Here is a 21538-nt window from a genome sequence, read left to right on the forward strand (position 1 = left end):
CTAAACAAACCAACTGTTATTCTGTCAAGATTTCAAATTAGAATATTAATTTTTGTACACATGGCGAGTAATGAAAAATCAAACTAGAAAAAAATTGTGCACAATTTTCCAAAAAATACATCATGTTCAGGTGCAATGATAGCAAAAAAACTGAAGCTTTCAAAAAGCACTGTGAATGATTTTATAAAACTTTACAGAGAAACCTTAAGCACGGATCATAAGAAAAAAGAAGCCAAAATAGTTAGCAGACGAGACCAAGACCTCACAACGAAAATAGTGCTTTGTATTCAACAAAATCCTGGTTTATCTGATAATGAACGCTCCAAAATATATAAAACCAGTCGTAGTACAGCAAGAAGAATAGGCCTAGCAGCTGGCTTACGGTAATATCATAGCATTAAATATCCAAATCGTACTGAAGAGCAAAATATTACTGCTGTAAAACTTGTTCGTAATGTAAACGAGACAGTTTACGAACAAGTTTTGACAAAATTTAATAACTGCCTTATCATGGATGATGAAACGTATGTGAAAATGGACCTGCAACAGCTACCAGGACGTAAATTTTATGTTGCGGAGGGCCGCGGAAATGTGAATCAAAAATATAAATATGTATATAAAAATTGATAAATTTGGTAAGAAGGTAATGTTGTGACAAGCTATTTGCAGTTGGGGTGTTAAGAGTGCTCCGTTTTTAACCTCTACAACTATGACTTCGGATATTTACATCAAATAATGTCTTCGAAAACGTTTGCTACCCTTTATTAGACAACACCATTCTTCAGTAAAGTTTTGACCTGATTTGGCCTCCTGACACTATTCCAAAGCTGCCATGGATTGGTATCGAAGCAACAAAATCGATGTAATACCAAAACATATGAACTCACCCAATTGTCCCCAGCTTTCGCCTATTGAAAAATATTGGGCTATTGTCCAAGCTAAATTAAGGAAAAATTAAAGCGATATTTTCGACAATAAAAAATGTTATCTGCTTGGAAAAAATATGCAGCACAGGTGGACCGAAAGTTAATTGGTACCATCAAGTCAAATACTAGAATTTTTATTAGAAATAAAGATATCTAACTAGTTTTTTTCCATATTCATAATTGCTAATAAATAATATTAAATTTATGGTTGAACATTGTTAAATCGCATTTTTCTTTATGTAGATATTAAAGCTTAAAAGCGACCGGATTTTAAGTGAACAATGCTTTATATATAATTTTCTTGAAATTGAAGAGAAAAACAAACAAATAATAGAATCTCATTACTCGTACATTGTTCTAGTCTATTTTTATGTATTTGTCACATTCTGTACACATTTTAAATTGACTGAAAATCTCTTAATCATAAAAGACAGCATTCATCAAAGAGAGCAAAAAACCCGGCAAATAATAAAAAACTACACAAACAACAGAAACAAGAAAATACTACAATTGTGAAAACTAACACTTTATTTTAAAACTCAAAAAATAAAAACAAACAAACAAAAAAAAACAATGACAGATGAAGAGAAATAGTTGAAAGGAATACAATCAACTGAGGTGACACATGACTACATAAACGTAATACGATAATGACACATAACAACACCAATAACAACAAAAACAACAACAACAACGGCAATAATAAAAATAACACCAACAAAACCACACGCTGGTCCAGGGCAAGTGAACAACTGAAGAAGGAGCAAAAATACAAAAAAAAAAAAAGAAATGAAATGAAATTGGATTTGTTGGTTTTGTTACTGACCACAATGGACTGGTCAAAAGGATATAACATTTTTAAACGATTTCAAATACTTATATTGTTGTATGTATGTGTGTGTGAGTGTGTGTGTGTGTAAATGTAAGTATAAATATCATTGTATATGTAGCTATGTGTGCCTGTTTAAGTGTATATAAACATTTCAACTGTAAAAACAAACCAGCAAAACTCTCATACAACTACGATTGTAAATATCTGTCATACAACAAGAGAAAAATAATAAAAAGATTAACTTTAAAGAAATACGAGTACGTTCCTAAAGTAATAAAAAAATATACATACACACACATGTTTAAACACCCATACTAACGTACATTTATTTATACACACCCTCACACACATACATTTTGACACCATTAGTTAGCAAGAAAAGAGAATGCAACCACAAAAACTTTATGCCAGTTTGTGTAAAAACAGCAAATGTCCTTGTGATTATGACTGATGGTAGAGAAATACATACATACGTTTTGCTTGTTGAAGTTAATATGTAGCGTAAGTAAGTGTTTAAGTGTGTGTTTTGTTTGAACGAATTAGATTAAGAAATATTGGAAAAATACTAGGGTTCTTGAATAAAAATGTATTTTTAAATGGAAAGTTTCACTGCTTCGTTGAATTCAAACAAATCGTTGGTTACCCAAAATTTACACTTTAAGATTAGTCATAACTTCCAATCAATTCTGTATCACCGTCTTCCACTACTGATCGTATCTTTTCGAGGGCGACATATCACTTTCCTCTCTAAATTATTTTTCATGGGTTTCTCGTTCGATAGTTGATAAATTGGAGATAACATCAGTTCGTAGAGATTTGGAAATATAATTTGTAATTAAAACTTGTATTGATTTATTGTTAAAGTCCTTATAAACCTCCCTAAAGTCATATTAAATAGGAATGCGAGGGCTCTATTAATATTTGGGTAATTTTTAAAAAATATTTTCCCAATTTACAGCCTAATTCATGCCCTTCACTAATAGTTTTGTTGTCAGTGCTACTGATTCCGTAACTACTTCATCGGAATCGTTGTCGTTTGTTTCGGTCATCATATTTATTCATCAATATCACCTGCTCAAAAGTCATCAAAACCTTCTCCTTCCAATGTGCCAAATCCAAGGATTGACAAGATAGTATAACATTTTCTCCTACATCTGGCGAAAATTTTTTCCAACAGCCTTTGAGCGTTGATTGCCTGAGTGCAGTATAATTCAATGCAACATGCTTTACAAAATCTAATATTGTAAATTTTTTGCATCTGTGGCAAATATATTATATAAATAGTTTTGATAATTTACTGAAAAAAAATTATTTTTGCTAAGAATACTTCAAAAAAAATAGTGTAAATCGAGGTAATTTCCACACCCAAAAAAATCGTGTAAAAAAAAGTATCGTGTAAATCGAGGGATATGTGTATTCGAATAATTTAATCAAACATATCAGCCTAACCACAAAAGCCCTTAAGTCGATTTTAAGTCCAGAAAGTTGACTATTATTTTAAATTTTGTACCATGAAACATATTGCAAATTTAATTTAAAATGTTGTATTACGTTACGTTTAGTTCAAATATTTTTAAATTTTTTTTTTATTTACGTTCATTGAAAAATATCAAGGCGTATTAACAAGGTGAGTGCATAAAATCAGCTGTTTCTTAATTCGCTGTGGTTTTATGTACACTATATGTCAAACTTTGTTTATGTTTACATTTGTTATTGTAAATAACATAGTAATATTTTAATTCGCCTTGATTTTGACATTTACCGTACATTTCAACAAAAACAAATTGCCTGTTGTTTTTGCATTGTTGTATTTGTTGCCGGGACGCACTCACCTTGTTAATACGCCTTGGAAAAATATTTTCATTTATGGGTTGAAAAAAGTTTTGAAAGCTTTTTAAATAATTACACTCTGCTACAAAATGACACTTTTTGTCAGAACTTGAAAAGTGACCTAATGGGGGTTATAGGCCTAGGTGAGGACATACTAAAACCGTTTTCAAAGATTTTAAAACACCCTCAAAATTTTGATTTATTTTGAAAAACTGTTTTAGGGTTGTTCGTAGTACTTTAGTACCTCTAACTCACACATTTTTAGACCGATTTCAAAATCTTAAACAACTATGGATAGACAAAGATTTAAGCTTTCCTTTTATGTAGGCATAAAATGTATATTCCAAGAAATTGTTTAAGTTTTTATAAAAAGTTCAATTTCTTTTTTTTGTAATTTTTCAAATTCAACAATAGATTTATTTAAATTTTTTTCTATGAAAACCAAAATGCACAGCGTTTAAAAGACAATTTTATTTACACAAAAACGTGACATTACTTATTAAAATTGGTTTATATTTGCAAAAGTTATTAAACTTTTTCGAAAAATGTTAAAATTATTTACCTTGTAAATTAAAAATTTTATTCATATGCGCTATGGGAGAAAATACTAAAAAACGTATTAATGAAAAGTTGAATAACTTTTACAGTTTTCATCCGATTTGAAAAATTAAAACCATGTCTCGTTAAGCACTAAATTTTCCTTATACATTGATATACATTTTTATAAGCTTTCATTTCAAAATCATCAAATTAATTTTGTTTGGTTTTGTTTTCAGATATTCTTAACAAAAACAATACCTATAACTTACAAATGTATCAATAAATGCATGTAATTATAAAGTAATCAGTTTTCTTTACAAACATGTTACACAATTAAAAATCGGACAAAAACTGACTGAGTTATAGGTCGATAAGTTGACGAACATCACTGAAAACGGTTTTTTTAGAATAACTTCTGAATTTGAGGGTGTTTCTGAAATTTTTCGGCACAATTTGTAATGTACTCAGCAAGACCTATAACCCACGCTTGGTCGTTTTCCACGTTTTTTTTTCATCGTAGCACCGTGTTATTATGGTACTAAAAAAACCAGTTTTATTTTAAAATTAAGTCGACTTTAACAAAAATTAGAATTTATTTTATAGTTAGGCTGTAAAAATGCACGATTTTTTTTTAAATTTTAGCTTTTATTTCGAAACAATTATTCAAAGTATTGGACATTGTTAGCTATGACCTTTTTCCATCTATCTGGCAACATATGGATTTCGAGCCAAAATAACTACTCATCTTTTGGAAATAATGATACTGTTGCAAAAGTTTATATATCATTGCATCAGTGGTGCACAAATTTGTTGAATTTACTAACCCAATCAAATATATATGAATTTGGCTTCCCATATTCTTATTCCCAAAATTAGTAAGTTAAATAGACAATATTTATAATAGACCTTGACAATAAAGATTATTGATGACGCCCTTGGCAGGGTAGAAAATGCATTCCATTTTTCCAATTATCTGAAAATTAATTTCCAGTAATTTGATAGAGTAATAAAAGAACTTGAACGCGAAAAATTAAATATAGTCAAGGTCATAAACAAAAATATCAATATTGCAACTAATGTATATTTTAAACTCGGCCAAATAAACAAGTTTTCTACATTTTCCTTTATAACAAAGTAAAATTCCTTGAAATGTTTCTATATTTGTGCGAGATAATTTCCTTTTTTTCTAGAATACAACAAACAGACGGACAGATGGACGGACATAGCTAGATCGTCTTAAAATGTTATGAGGACCCAGAATTAGAGATGCTAATCGGGACTGATTTTTGAAAATCCCGGGATCGGGATTTGGTAAAGAATTTCGGAAAATCTAAAATCCCGAAAATTATAAGAAATAAACGTACATAATTATGTATTTACAATTGAAAGCTAATTTTTTATTTAGCAATTAATTTTTATTAGACACTAAAAAGCATACTATCGCATCTATGGTTTCGTCTGCCATTCTGTAACGAATTTTGTTACCGACATATGCTGCTGCCGAAAAACATCTTTCATATTGGCAAAACCATTTGCAAATACTTATAACAAATCTGCAAATAAAATATCTAAATTTGTACTGCATACTTTAGGGAACTTTTTTATTACTGTTGACTGGACTCAAAAATATAAATTCCGAGTTTTACCCGGAATTTTTGATTTTTTTTTTCTTTACAAACCATCTCGCTCCAGCCGTGCTCACGTGATGACATTACATACATGGACCATTTTATTTTTATATATATAGAAGATAGATGTTGTAGCAGGAGTTGAGCTTAACAACTATGCTGAACATCACTTTGCTATATTCGGACATGTAGAATGTCAAAATGCATAAAAAGGCACACAAAAATGACAATTTCCCCTACATATTTATTTATTTATGAAAAACGGGATTTGGAAAATCCCGAAAATCCCGGGATTTAAAATTAAAAAATCCCGTGCTTCGGGGTTTAAGAAATCCCGAAAACCCCGGGATTTTCGGGAACGGGATTCCCCGTTTGGCATCTCTACCCAGAATATATATATATTCATGTGGGTCTGCGACAAATATTTGTATGTATTACAAACGGCACAACAAAATCAATATATCCGCCATCTTTTTTATGATGGTTAAAAGTTCCTTCAACCCATTTCATGTCGAAATTTCGGATTTATCCCATTTGTTTTAAAATCCCAATGCAGGGAATCCGCAACAGAATACAGTTTTATATACGTTATGCAATTTTGCCGTATAAGCCAACGGCCAAAAATACTTAAAATTCCCCATCACCATTTTTAGAGAATTATGGAATTCGATGATTTCTTAAATGAAATAAATAATTCTAAAGGAAGTTACGGTTTATATTTACAGATAAAAAGTTTTTTTCTTTTAAGTGTGCAAAAAAAGAACATTCCTTTTTCAACAACAGCTGCTTATCCAGCTACTAGTTGTGCATTTTTATTAAAGTTTAAACAAAGATATAAAACCAGCTCACACTAGTTTATCCACTGAAACTATAACAACATGACCACCGAGCGACAAGTTTATATGACCAAAGAAAATTAAGTTTCATCACATTGTTTAAGAAGTGGAATTATAAAAATGACACCAAAAGAGAAAAATAAAATGTCATCCCTATGCTTCAGTTGCAAACGAATTTACCACAGACTGCATGTTTTCTAAAGAATCCACAGAAATCTCATAAAAATTCTGTGTTTATTGCATGTTTTTTTTGTTGAGTTTTAAACAACGTAGAAAAAGGTTTAAGCTGTTTTAGAGCTTCTTGTTATTTTCCAGCTCTTTGTCTGGTTAACTGGAATGATGTTTTACTTTAATAGTTTTGTGATTTTCTGACACTTTGTGGTCTCCAGGCTATAATTTATATTATATAGCTACAGAGACACAATCATACTATCTTAAACAAATACATAAAAATACTTACTCACTCCTTATTTTCAGCTGTTCCTTTAAATATCTGTCAACAATGAAGTCTTTTCTTTCCTCTGCTTGAGAAACATAAAACGAACAAGGTAAGTTTTTAAAGAGTTTTAAAAATTAAATTAATTGACATGCATCCCTTGTTATCATAATGAAATTTATTGCCAACATTTTGGTATTGTTCCTTTTTAAATGGCAGTGTTAAAGTGTAAAATGAAATAAAAGAAATAACGACGAAATTCGATTTTTAGCTCTGATTGTCCAAACGCAATTCTTGTTTAATTTTAAATATTTCAAGGGTTGTGACTGGGCATCGTGGCTCGGAATAAGAATACTACCGGTACTTGTGTGCAACAGCATGAACATAATGTATTAACAATTAATAAAGCGAAACATACAAAAAAAGAAACAAAAGTGGAAGTGTGAGTGACTCATGGTATAAGCAATATTAAATTTATGAGCATTTAAACCGAAAAAAAAATCACTTATACGCCAGGTGTGACTTTGTCGCCTCTGTTGCTTTCAGTCATACATTACGTATGATGAATATTCAATTATGCATGATTCAATTAACACTCATACGCCATGTGTTGGGTGATACTTTTAAGAGTCAACAACTGCTGCATACACTGTATAGTTTTACTGCATATTCATTTAATAATGTTGATTTATAAAGTTATTTTCAGGAAATTAAAATATTGACTTGTATAAATTAAATAATACGGGTATGACGAATAAAATTAAATTATATTTTTTTAGGTATAAGTAATAGTAGGAATTAAAAATGGAAAGAGAAAAAATGTTAATCTTATTTATATTCAAAGTAATTCAAATTAAATGAGTTGAGTAAGTATAAATGGTTATTTTTTAAATGTTTTTTTTAATGGCTTCAGAATTTGAAGGACGAAAATGTATTTTGTACGAATATGCATCTACAAAAATTTAATTTATTTTCGAATCATTTAAGATTTGAAAAACAGTATCAATTGCTAACTAATGCTTATGGGGAACGTGTTCCACTGGTGTCAACCTTTGGCAGATAGTATGTGAGGTTCAGAAGTGGTGATTTTGACACCGAAGACCGCCCAGGACAGCCAAAAAGTATGAAGACCAAGAATTGGAAGATTGTTGTCAAACTCAACATTCTGAATAATCTGAATAAAAGCTGATAAACCTCGAAAGACGATTTTTAGTGTCCGAAATAATGCTTGAACGCTATAAAAGAAAATAATCGTAAGTGAAGCACGGCCAACCAGCCTTCTCGACACAATAGCCAAATAGCATGCCGCTAAGGTAATGCTTTATATTTGATGGGAGCAAACAGGTCCTATTTATTGTGAGCTGCTAAAATCACAACGGATTCGTTTGAATATGCTGCTAGGCATGCAACCGTAATACAGTGGAGTCACGATAGAGTGAACTAATTAATGCAAGGCCTGTTCACTTTATCCAATAAATTCACTTTATCGAGATTGAAAAAATTGTAAAAAATTCTTAAAATTTTATGTCAAAAATGTATGTACATTTTATTATATTTTTATAAAGGGACAAATAAATCATTAATGTTTGCTTGTTTTGTACATGTACTTTTTGCTTTTTGTACTGTTAAATCACAAAATTTGTAAAACTAAGATATTTTCATAATCTTTAGTATTGTTCTCAGCCCAGTCAATGGCTTTTTCAAACATTTTAACAGCTTGAGTGCTGCTTTATACCCTTGAAGCCAGCATGTGCTTGCGTTGAAACCTCCTGATCGTGTAACTGCACGTCTATTTTTTTTTTTATTTTGCCTTAAGCATTTCTCCACTGACCGGCAAATTTTTACATCACTGCTTTAAAAGTCAATTATGGAGTATTTTTTCGACACTTTTATTGTGGCATAGAATTCCACTTTCTATTTTTTAATGCCACATATTGTGGACTTTGCTACACCAAATTTATTTGCTAGAACTGTAACTCCCACTCCATTGTCCATATCTTTAATTATTTCTTGCTAAAATTTTATAGAAAGAATTTTTCTTGGTTTATATAGCAATACAAATAGTAGAGTCAAAAAAGTCAAAAATCTCAGAAAAACCAAAACAAAAATAACGGTGTTGTATACAAAATGTGTGCAAAAAAAATAATGAAACTTAGTTTAAGTGGTATAAAAATACTAATGAGAGTCAAAACTGCCTGTAGACAAAAAATTACAAATAAAAACTTTTGATTTTAAATTGTTTTGCAAAAAAAAAAACTAAAGTTCACTCTATAGAGGTAGGCGATGTTATCTCTTTAGAGTCTGCCATGTATAAAATTGTGTGTTCATACTATCCAGTAGTTCACATTATCAAGAGTTCACTCTAATCCGACTCAACTGTATTTCATCATGAAAACGTCCAGTGTAAGATTTAGCCATTCCAGAGAGACAAAATTAAATATCTTGGAAAAAAAATTAAGATCCTTATTAGACATTTTATAATCGAAAACCGAAAGTAAATAACTAAAACTGCACTATGTAAATCAAAGGCACGTAACTACTCAAACTTAATAATTACACGGTGCTACGATAGAAAAAAAAAACTTGGAAAACGACGTACATTAAAAATTGTGTCAAAAAATTTCCAAAATACTTTCAAATTCAGAAGTTATTCTGAAAAAAAAACGTTTTCAGTTATGTCCGTGAACTTATCGATTTGTAACTCAGTCAGTCTCTGTCCGACTTTAAATTTTTTAACGGGCTTAAAGAGAAAACTCATTATGCTTTAAAATAACGTGCATTTTTGATACATTTGCTAGTTATAAGTATTGTTTTTCTTAAGAATATCTAAAAGGAAAACAAAATTTATCAACTTTTTTGATTTTAATCGCTTTTCATTGCTTATTTTGATACGGAAGCTTATACAAATTTATACCAATGTATTAAAGAAATTTAGTTCTTAACAAACCATCGTTTTAATAATTCGAATCGGATGAAAATTGTAAAAGTTATTCAACTTTTCATTAACACCTTTTTCAGTATTTTCGCCGCAGCCCACATGAATAAAAAAAATTCTACAATTTTTAATTTACAAGGTAAATTTTGTGGAACTTTTTTCGAAAAAGTTTAATAACTTTGGCAAGTATAAACCGATTTTAACAACTAATATCTCGTTTTTGTCTACATAAAATTGTCTATAAATTACTGTGCAAAAAAATAGGATTTCATAGACAAAAATTTATATAACTATTGTTGAATTTGAAAAATTAGGAAAAAAATAAAAATGAAACCAATCTATTTATAAAAACTTAATAAACAATTTCTAGGAATATAGTTCTTATACATACATTTGATTTATGAAAGCTTAATTCTTTATCTAACTATAATTGTTTAAAATTTTGAAATCGGTCTAAAAATGTGTGAGTTAGAGGTACTAAAGTACTACGACCTACCCTAAAACAGTTTTTTCAAAATAACTAAAAATTTCAAGGGTGTTTTAAAATCTTTGAAAACAGTTTTAGTATGTCCTCACCTAGGCCTACAACCTCCACTAGGTGGCTTTTCAAGTTCTGACAAAAAGTGTCATTTTGAAGCAGAATGTTATTAGTAGGTTTTAAATTTTTATATGGAATTTTTTATCATTTAGGTTGGAGATTCCACAGTCAATTTGATACGTGTATGATCACTCTAGAATAATTTGTTTTAAAGTAAGTGTAACAGATGAGTATAAGAAACTTCTGCAAAGAATAGGAACAAAATCAAAAGCTTTTGAAAATAAAATAAAAAAAAAATAAACCTTAAACCATTTCTTTCACCGGTCATTCCTTTTACAATGAAATTCCATTTGAGAAGTAGTTTATTATTTTTCTTCAGTCAGAATTTTTTACGAATTATCGTTTGTTTTTTGAACGCATTTTCTTTAATTTTGCAAAAAATAAATATGTAAATTAATAAATAAATGTAATATATTAAATAAAATATTACTATTACGAATGCAAAACAAATTCTCTTTAAATCATTTTATTGTAAGTAGTTACTTGTTTTTGTTGAAGAAAATATGAGTTAAAAGTACGTAATTTTTGAACTCAATAAATTTTTAATCCAGAAATGAACAATTCGTTATATATTTAGTAAATCTGCGACATTTGATTAGCAAAATTGCATTCATTTTTCAATATAAGGACTGAGATCGAAAAAACATTAACACACGTTTTTCATTAAAACTTTTTACCCAAGTATTATTTGATTTGTTTATGCTCAAGTTACCTTCAATCAAAAGCAAAATCAAAAAGTTGTCTGATTCATGTAGAAGCAATGGTTCATATGATGTTTCTAAAGCCAATAAATATAAATCATTTTGAAAAGAGCTCTCAACACATCCGGTAGGAAAGCTGTCCGGTTAGCTCAGTACTCGGACTATATGGTACGAAAAGTTAAAGCCAATGCAGGTTTTACAAATAAGAGAGCTTCACCAAATTATACTTCAAAATAAAAAATTTTAATATTTTTAGGAGAACAAATTTTTTTTAAGTTTTTTAATTTTTTGGAAAAAAAATTTTTAGAATTGTTTTTTTAAATTTAAATTTTTTTTTGTAAATTTAAAATTTTTTTTTTTTGTAAATTTAAAATTTTTTTTTTTAAATTTAAAAAAAAATTTTTTGTTTTTAAATTTTTTTTGTGAAAAAAAATTCCGGTTAAAAAATATTGTAGGTCCAACTAACTATGGTCTTATATACGTCGTTGCAAAGGTCTGTGAAAAATCTATCATTAGATATCCATATTGTCGATATTACTGACTTAGTAATCCAGATATAGGTCAAAAATAGGTAAAAATCGAGGTTGTCCTGGTTTTTTCCTCATATCTCAGCCATTTGTGTACCGATTTTGCTGTTTTTAAATAGCAAACTTCTCGAAAGCATGTCTGAAAGAATTATTGAAGATTGGGATACCGAAGATATCAGGGGTCTTCAGAAAATTGATTTCAACAGACAGACGGACATGGCTTAATCGACTCCGCTATCTATAAGGATCCAGAATATATATACTTTATAGGGTCGGAAATGAAAAATGTAGAAATTACAAACGGAATGACAAACTTATATATACCCTTCTCACGAAGGTGAAGGGTATGAAGTCAAATTTTATACAATAAAATATACCTGACGTATGACGAAACGTACGTATAGAAAATTTTTCGCAGCTTCCAGGTTAATATTTTTATGTTGCTGATGCCAGAGGGAATGTTGTAGAAAAGCTTAGGACCCAAAAGCAGAAAATTTTCTCAAAATATTCTTGACATAGCAATCAATATTTAGTTGCGACAAAAAAAGCCACTCCTTTGTTACAAATGCCTCTATAAATACATCAAGGAATGTTTACAAAAGAGGATGTTTCCGTTCATAAGACTTATAAATATGTCCACTTATTTGCACTATGGTAAGCAAAGTCTTGAGTGGTAAGAACAATAATGTGTTATTTGTACCAAAAGAAGCAAATCCTCCAAACTGCCTGGAGCTAAGGCCAGTGGAGAGATATTGTGATCTTGTTAAAAGAGAATTGAAGAGCACAAAAAAGGTGTTCAAAAGTGTGGTACATTTTAAATGGAAATAGACTAACTGTTCAAACAAAGTGACAAAAAGCTCAATAACAACCTTAATGAATGAGTTTCCGGAAAAGATTCATAAATTCATCACTATTGGTTAGAAATATGAACCGTAACTGTAGTGGTTTGATTTTTATTAACATTTATTCATGTTAAGATTTTTTTTGATTTCAGTTCTTATAATATCTTTTTATACCCTGCACCACCATAGTGGGAGGGTATTATGCGTTTGTGCAGATGTTTGTAACGCCCAAAAATATTAGTCTAACACCCACCTTAAGGTATACCGATCGACTTAGAATCACTTTCTGAGTCGATTAAACGATGTCCGTCCGTCTGGTCGGTTGGCTGGCTGGCTGTCCATGTAAACATTGTGCGCAGAGTACAGGTCGCAATTTTGAAGATATTTCGATATTTTCGGCCCAAGGTTTCGATTTTTTCGGCCCAAGGACCAAGTCTATTGAAACTGCCTGAAATCGGTCCATTATTTCACCTAGCCCCCATACAAATGTCCTTCCGAAATTGGACTTTATCGGTCATAAATGTTTAATTTATAAATGTATCGCCACAAATTGCGCTCCAAATAAGTTTTATATATACAAAATTCATGTCACCAAATTTTGTTACGATCGGTCGATAATTAGTCATAGCTCCCATATAGACCCGCTTCCGAAAATCACTTTAACGTGCATAAATCGCTTAAAAATTCAACATAGTAAACTTTCATATAGACACAAATCACACTACCTAATTTCATGGTGATCGGTTCACAATTGGTCATAGCCCCCATATAAGGCCCACTTCCGAAAATCACTCAAAAATACAAATTATTGAAATTTTAAAAGAAAAATGTTTTTAATCTTTTACTTAGTGTAGGGTTATTATATGGTCGGGCTTGACCGACCATACTTTCTTACTTGTTTTCTACTGTAAAATAATAAAAATGTTAGTTACGGTTTTGCATTTCAGTAATAAAATTTACTTTTTTTATATTATTTTATACCATTTTTTATAAATGGATTTTTGTAAAGACACAAACTAAAGAAATTAAATAATTTGACGTTTGTCCGAAACTAAATTCCACTAGCATTGTAATTCTAAGTATAAAAAATCGGATGCGTTTGCTTTATTTCAATTATTACAAATTAAAGCTATGAATGGTATATGATATGGTACAACTCATCAAAATTATATTTGTAAAATTTTCCCTACGTTGTTATGGTAAATACTCAATTTATTTTGAAATAAACCCCTGCCTACTTTTCCTTTAAGTTAAAGTTTTACAATTAAATTCAAAACGGAAATTTAAAAATATTATTGTGGTCAATTCCGGCCAAAAGTCCATAACTTCTATATTTATTCATAAAAATGTTTAAAATTTGGTATTTGTATTAAGAATAACATAACCGATCGATCGATAAATATTTCGATGTCAAATACAGGGGTTGGCCAAAAAAGCATAGAAGTTCTAAAAGTATCAAAAAAAATAGCATGTAAGTGGCTGAAATTTAGTCCAAAAATCTATATAAATAAAAATCAAATGTCGTTCGTTGGTAATTGCATCAGTAGAGAACGGCCGGATCCATTTAGACAAATTTTTTTTTAATATGTTGGTCAAAGCCCAACTTAGGTTTTTACGGAATGAAAAATTGACCACGCCCACTTTTACGCCTACTTTTTTCGATTTACTAATTTTTTGTTTTAATTATTATGATAATCCATTTAAGTTTTTACTGAAAGAAAAATTGACCACGCCTGGACCGATTTAACTAATTTGTTTAATGTTCGCAATAAATAGTCCGCAAAAGTCTTTAGATAAATAATTTTTATTTATAGTATTTCCACTAATACGCCCACTTATGAAATACATCTGCAAAATACATCGGTCTGTCATCAATCATACTTCAGACCAAAATTCGATTATTTATATAAAAACTCACAATTGAACAATCATATTTCTGACCAAAAATCGATTTTTTATATAAAAACTCTAAATATTAATCAAGAAAAGTAGCTCGATCTGTGATCACTCATATTTCTGACCAAAAATCGATTTTTTATATAAAAACTCAAAATATATAAATTCGCTAATAACTTGGCCAATAATCGTTTAATCAAGAAAAGTGCTCGATCTGTGATCACTCATATTTCTGACCAAAAATCGATTTTTTATATAAAAACTCAAAATATATAAATTCGCTAATAACTTGGCCAATAAGCGTTTAATCAAGAAAGCAGCTCGATCAGTGATCACTTATTTTTCAGACCAAAATTCGATTACTTATATAAGAACTCAAAATATGTACATTGATTATATTCTCTATGATTGCAAGACTAAGGTTTTTGACAATAAACTTAGGTTCTTTGTATCTCAGTAGCGCTTCTATGTATATTTTATTCTATGTCTCTCAAATTCACAAATCGAACACAAGCTTATTTTTAACTTGGACAGGACAACGTCTGTCGGGTCAGCTAGTAAAGAATAAAATATGTGATCGAAAAAAAAATCGGTCATTCAAATTTCAGATTACATATACAGGGTTTGGCCAAACAATCATGGACGTTTTTAAATTATCAGAGAAATTAGGTTGTTCATGTAAATGCCTGAAATTTGGTGTACATTTAAGAACAACACACTTGATCCATCGCAAAAAATAATAGAAATTGCATACAGGGGGGCTGGCCAAATAAACATTGACGTTATAAAAGTATCGACAAAAGTAAGTAATTTTTTTAAATGGCTTCAATTAGGTTTATAATTAAAAATAACATAAATGATCCATTGAACAAATTTATAGGGGGGTCAGACGGCATGTATTGCTTGTGTATTGGGACATGTATTCGATACATATGGAATTCCATGTGTATGTCAAAATTCACGTTATACATACGATTCATAATTTCCACGTTCAAACGTACATATGTAATTGCATGTGACATAACCTCTATTAGTTTATATGTTTGTTGTTTTTAACAATATATTTATTTAAAACATTTTTAAATAACAATAAATATATTTAATGCAATGAAACTTATTTTGTTATGATTTTTCTTTACTATTTTTTGTTTTGTTTTTTTATTTTGCACTCACACAGTGTTGTATTTCAAAATACAACACTGTTAAAGGGGGGTCAGACGGCATGTATTGCTTGTGTTTTGTGCCATGTATTGGGACATTTTTCCATATGTAAACATGTACATACCGTGTGATCCATATGAAACTTTGTGTATGTAAAATACATGTGTATTACTCGTGAAATTTTTGAATTAGAGCATGTTCTATTTTCGTGTGTATAACAGTGTTGTATTTTGAAATACAACACTGTGTGAGTGCAAAATAAAAAAACAAAACAAAAAATAGTAAAGAAAAATCATAACAAAATAAATTTCATTGCATTAAATATATGTATTGTGATTTTAAAATGTTTTAAATAAATATATTGTTAAAAACAACAAACATATAAACTAATAGAGGTTATGTCACATGCAATTACATATGTACGTTTGAACGTGGAAATTATGAATCGTATGTATAACGTGAATTTTGCCATACACATGGAATTCCATATGTATCGAATACATGTCCCAATACACAAGCAATACATGCCGTCTGACCCCCCTATTATACACACGAAAATAGAACATGCTCTAATTGCCAAAAATGTCACGAGTAATACACATGTATTTTACATACACAAAGTTTCATATGGATCACACGGTATGTATATGTTTACATGTGGAAAAATGTCCCAATACATGGCACAAAACACAAGCAATACATGCCGTCTGACCCCCCTTTTAGACATACAAATATATGGTTTGGCCAAATCAGCATAGACGTAAATAACTCTCAAACTTACTTCATTTTTGAAATTGACCAAAAAAAATACAAAATAAGTAAGAAAGTATGGTCGGTCAAGAACGACCATATAATACCCTACACCAAGTAAATGAGCAAAAAGATTTTTCTTTTAAAATATCAATAATTTATATTCGTGAGAAATTTTCGAAATGGGCCTTATATGGGAGCTATGACCAATTATGGACCGATCGTAACAAAATTTGGTGACATGAATTTTGTATATGGGGCATTTCATGTCAAGTGAACCAACTTTTGAAATTGATGTCTTCCGATCGGGATGAAATTTGCACCAAGGTTAGCTCTATTGGATAGTAACTCAGACACAATTTTTCAACAACATCGGTCGAGAACTCTCTGAGTTATAGGGGGTAAAATTTTGACAATTTGGTCAAACAGGGGTTTTTTCTTATCCATGTAACTTATTACCTATTGTTCTTAGCAAAATGTGTCCCAAATAGTATAGATAGCTATTTCTTCGATCTTTCGAAAAAAAAATATTTAAAAAAAAAATAAAAAAATTTTAATATTTTTTTTCCGAAATCAAAAACTTTTTTGACTTTTTTTTAAAATTTTTTCTCTTTTTTTTCTTTTTTTTTTTTTCTTAAAATAAAGTTTAGATATTTTCCTTGAACACCTACTTGGTCGCTTAGTGGGATGCGAGTGGGATATCTATCAAAATAAATATTTTGTAACTCAAAACATAAAATTTTTGACTTTTTTTGCAAAATCAAAAACTTTGTTGACTTTTTTTTTTCAAAATGGACCCTTTTTTAATCTTTTTTTTTAGGTCAAACAAAAGCTTAGATATTATCCTTGAAGACCCTTTTGGTCGCTTAGTGGGATGCGAGTGGGATATCTATCAAAATAAATGTTTTAACACAAAAATTGTATGTCTTGAGTTACAAAACATTTATTTTGATATATATCCCACTCGCATCCCACTAAGCGATCAAAACCATCTTAAAGTAATAGGCCTAAGCTTTCTTTATAGCAAAAAAAAAAATTACAAAAAGGGCCCATTTTAAAAAAAAGTCAAAAAAGTTTTTGATTTTGCCAAAAAATCAAAAATTGTATATCTTGAGTTACAAAATATTTATTTTGATAGATATCCCACTCGTATCCCACTAAGGGACCTAAAATATCTTAAAGGAATGGACCTAAGCTTTCTTTTGACTAAAAAAAAATTTTTAAAAAAGGGCCCATTTTGAAAAAAAATTCGAATTTGCAAAAAAAAAGTCAATAATTGAATGTCTTGAGTTACAACATTTTTATTTTAATAGATATCCTACTCACATCTTCCTAAGTGACAAAATAGGTCTTAAAGGAAAAGACCTAAGCTTTCTTTTGAGCAAAAAAAAAATTTTAAAAAAAAGTCCCATATTGGAAAAAAATTTCGATTTTGCAAAAAAAAATTAAAAAATTGTTACAAAATATTTATTTTGATAGATATCCCACTCGCATCCCACTAAGGGACTAAAAATATCTTAAAGGAATGGACCTAGGCTTTCTTTAAAAAGGGCCCATATTGGAAAAAAATTTTGTTTTGCAAAAAAAAATTAAAAAATTGTATGTCTTGCGTTACAAAATATTTATTTTGATAGATATCCCACTCGCATCCCACTAAGGGACTAAAAATATCTTAAAGGAATGGACCTAAGCTTTCTTTTGACTACAAAACAAATTTTAAAAAAAGGGCCCATTTGGAAAAAAATCGTATTTGCAAAAAAAAAAGTCAAAAATTGTAAGTCTTGAGTTAAAAAATATTTATTTTGATAGATATCCCACTCGCATCCCACTAAGCGACCAAAAGGGTCTTCAAGGATAATATCTAAGCTTTTGTTTGACCTAAAAAAAAAGATTAAAAAAGGGTCCATTTTGAAAAAAAAAAGTCAACAAAGTTTTTGATTTTGCAAAAAAAGTCAAAAATTTTATGTTTTGAGTTACAAAATATTTATTTTGATAGATATCCCACTCGCATCCCACTAAGCGACCAAGTAGGTGTTCAAGGAAAATATCTAAACTTTATTTTAAGAAAAAAAAAAAATGAGAAAAAATTTTAAAAAAAAGTCAAAAAAGTTTTTGATTTCGGAAAAAAAATATTAAAAATTTTTTATTTTTTTTTTTAAATATTTTTTTTCGAAAGATCGAAGAAATAGCTATCTATACTATTTGGGACACATTTTGCTAAGAACAATAGGTAATAAGTTACATGGATAAGAAAAAACCCCTGTTTGACCAAATTGTCAAAATTTTACCCCCTATAACTCAGAGAGTTCTCGACCGATGTTGTTGAAAAATTGTGTCTGAGTTACTATCCAATAGAGCTAACCTTGGTGCAAATTTCATCCCGATCGGAAGACATAGATTTCAAAAGTTGGTTCACTTGACATGAAATTCCCCATATATAAAACTTATTTGGAGCGAAATTTGTGTTGACACATATATAAATTAAACATTTATGACCGATAAAGTCCAATTTCGAGAGGACATTTGTATGGGGGCTAGGTGAAATAATGGACCTCAGCCAGTTTCAATAGGCGTGGTCCTTGGGCCAAAAATAATTATATGTACCAAATTTGATCGAAATATCTTCAAAATTGCGACCTGTATTCTGCACACAAGGTTTACATAGACAGCCAGCCAACCAGCCAACCAGCCAGCCAGCCAGCCAGCCAGACGGAAATCGTTTAATCGATTCAGAAAGTGATTCTAAGTCGATCGGTATACTTTACGGTGGGTGTTAGACCAATATTTTTGGTCGTTACAAACATCTGCACAAACGCATAATACCCTCCCCACTATGGTGGTGTAAGGTATAAAAAGTGTGTAAAATATGAAGGCACTGAAATCGTTCTGGTTATTGGAATTGCAGATAATTGCAGCTGAAATTTATAGCACTTACTCTTGATACTTTACAGTATTATATGTAATTTACACTTAACCTCTAGTAGCCCCCTTTAATTTGTTCTGGCCTTTCAAATTTTTTTTAATTTAGTTTCTATAGATTTAAAACTAGTTCCTAATCACTTCACTTTTATATAAAAAGAACACGGAAAAACTCCGTAATAACTACGTGGAATGGTTAACTGCTAACTGTTTGATAAAAACATGTGCTAATTTGAAAAAAAAAAAAAAAAAACTTAAAAAATAGCACAGGCTACTTCGATTAAAAAGTAAAAAAATTACATTTTTCTAATATTAAAACGACAAGAAAAAACCTTTGATAAATAACCATATAGTATATTTTGAAGTGTTAAGAAAAATTTACCATACAAATTTTCTAAAAATTAAAAAACAAAAAAAAAAAGTTTGGCCGGAATTTACACTGTGCCATGATACAATAATTGTAGAAGGTAGAATCACTAGAGAGACTTTTCAATATTTAGCCCTATAACGTCAAACTTTTATTTTGATTTTTTTAATTTTTTTATACCCTACACTACCATAGTGGGGAGGGTATTATGCGTTTGTGCAGATGTTTGTAACGCCCTAATATATTAGTCTAACACCCACCTTAAAGTATACCGATGTTCGTCCGTCCGTCTGGTTGGCTGGCTGGCTGTCCATGTAAACCTTGTGCGCAGAGTACATGTCGTAATTTTGAAGATATTTCGATCAAATTTCGTACATATTATTTTTTCCACCCAAGGACCAAGCCTATTGAAACTGGCGGAAATCGGTCCATTATTTCACCTAGCCCCCATACAAATGTCCTCTCGAAATTGGACTTTATCGGTCATAAATGTTTAATTTATATATGTATCTCCACAAATTGCGCTCCAAATAAGTTTTATATATACAAAATTCATGTGACCAAATTTTGTTACGATCGGTCCATATTTAGTCATAGCTCCCATATAGACCCGCTTCCGAAAATCACTTTAACGTGCATAAATCGCTGTTGGTATACTCACAAAATTCAACATAGTAAACTTTCATATTGGCATAAATTACTCGACCTAATTTCATGGTGAGCGGTCCATAATTGATCATAGCCCCCATATAAGGCCCACTTCCGAAAATCACTCAAAAATATAAATTATTGAAATTTTAAAAGAAAAATGTTTTTGCTCTTTTACATAGAGTAGGGTATTATATGGTCTGGCTTGACCGCCCATACTTTCTTACTTGTTTTTTATATTTTCTTTTGTTTGACGTTACAAGAATTGTATAATTCAGAATTTATTTTCTACTGAGTGTACCTTATATTGTTCAAATCATCAAAGACAAGTTTAGCTTTTTCCATGAAATCTCCAATCTTGTTGCACACTAATTCCGAAATCTAATGATCTTTTTTATATTAAGTTTAAATATATTACTATAAAACTAAATTTGTTCGCTACAAATTCATGTTCTTTTCTTTAAAATTTATTATAACAAGTGTTAAGTATGCTAAAGATACGATAAAGAAACTACAAGCCAAATACATATTTGTAACAATTCATGGGATTAAAAAGGAATTGTGTATGAGTAGGAATACGAATACGAATACAAGTTAGGGTATACACTCTTATCTTAACTGCTTACAATCATATAAACTTTGATTTTTTTGTTTTTGTTTAAAGCCATATTTTCAAAGGATTTTATAAGAAGTCTTAACATGGTTGCTTTTTCATTTTACTGCAATTTTTCCAAAAAAGAAAAAAACAAAACAACTAAGAAAAAATGTGGCAAAGAACTCACGCACATACAAAAACGGTAACAAAACGAAAAGGAGGAAAAGAAAAACGACTGAATTAATATAATAAATTTACAAAAAATGAAGCGGAAATAACGAAACTGTAAGATGTGCTTATGTATTTGTATGCATGTATATGTGTTAGCACTAGTTTCAGTTGTGTTGAACCGTTCAAGTAGTGGGAAGTTAACTAAATGCATTTTTGTATATATGTTTGAATGTGTGAGTAAGTGTATGTTCATATGAATGTTTATACGAGTATGTGTTATCAAGAACACTAACAACGACCATAACCAAAAAAAAAATACAAAAACTTAGGAATATAAAAAAAGTGTAAGAAACATACAAAAGAAAAACTAACGATGACTTTTATCGTTAAAGCAAAAGGA

Source organism: Calliphora vicina, chromosome 3, assembly GCF_958450345.1.
Source record: "Calliphora vicina chromosome 3, idCalVici1.1, whole genome shotgun sequence".
Classification (NCBI taxonomy): domain Eukaryota; kingdom Metazoa; phylum Arthropoda; class Insecta; order Diptera; family Calliphoridae; genus Calliphora; species Calliphora vicina.